Source organism: Takifugu flavidus, chromosome 4, assembly GCF_003711565.1.
Source record: "Takifugu flavidus isolate HTHZ2018 chromosome 4, ASM371156v2, whole genome shotgun sequence".
Taxonomy (NCBI): domain Eukaryota; kingdom Metazoa; phylum Chordata; class Actinopteri; order Tetraodontiformes; family Tetraodontidae; genus Takifugu; species Takifugu flavidus.
This window is the reverse complement of record NC_079523.1, coordinates 13,195,887-13,196,687: the sequence shown is the minus strand read 5'-3', so window position 1 is coordinate 13,196,687 and position 801 is coordinate 13,195,887.

The window sequence follows — 801 nt, the reverse complement described above, 5'->3', positions numbered from 1 at the left end:
CTCCCTCTCCCTCTCCCTCTCCCTCTCCTCTCTCTTTACCCAGGCGGCCATCAGCAGGAGGGTCCCCTTACATGAGCCTGGTCCTGCTCAAGGTTTCTTCCTGTTAAAGGGGAGTTTTTCCTTGCCACTGTTGCTTGTCTGGGGTTAGGCCCTGGGATTCTGGAAAGCGCCTTGAAACAATTTTGATTGTATAAGACGCTATATAAATAAAGATTGATTTGATTTGATTTGATTTGATTTAGCCCTGCATATGAGTCATTTTGCTAAATATCTCACAGATTAAAATTTTCATCTCACATCTGGGCTTTTCCCCATGTAAGTAATATCTTTTGTGTAATATTACTGAACAACAAGTAACGAGCATCTGGAAATAATGTAATTTGCCTCTGTCATCCTGTGTGCCTTAAGAGAGAGTCTGCTCTTTTTTCAACTACAGGGGTGTCTGCTTCCTCAGAAATGTCCGATCAAAGTAAGATGTAAATCAAATTAAGCTATTTCCTCATAGGCAGGGATTTGAGAATAGTTGTGTGAGGATCCAATTTTAGCTTCTAAAATAGACATAGCTTTTGCACAAAAAAAGATCAACGTTTTTTTCTGCGATCTTTTTACATTCTAGTCATCCTTTTTAGAATTCTCTGAGGTTTTTGGGGATGTCTCAGTCTTCATTCTTTAGCCATGTAGCTTTTCATAGTGGCAAGATTATCACGCCAGTGCAATTCTAATAAGTGCAGTGGGGAATAAGAGAGGGGTGAGGTGGAGTAAAGGAGAGAGAGAAAAAGAGAGAGAGAGAGAGGGGCAGAC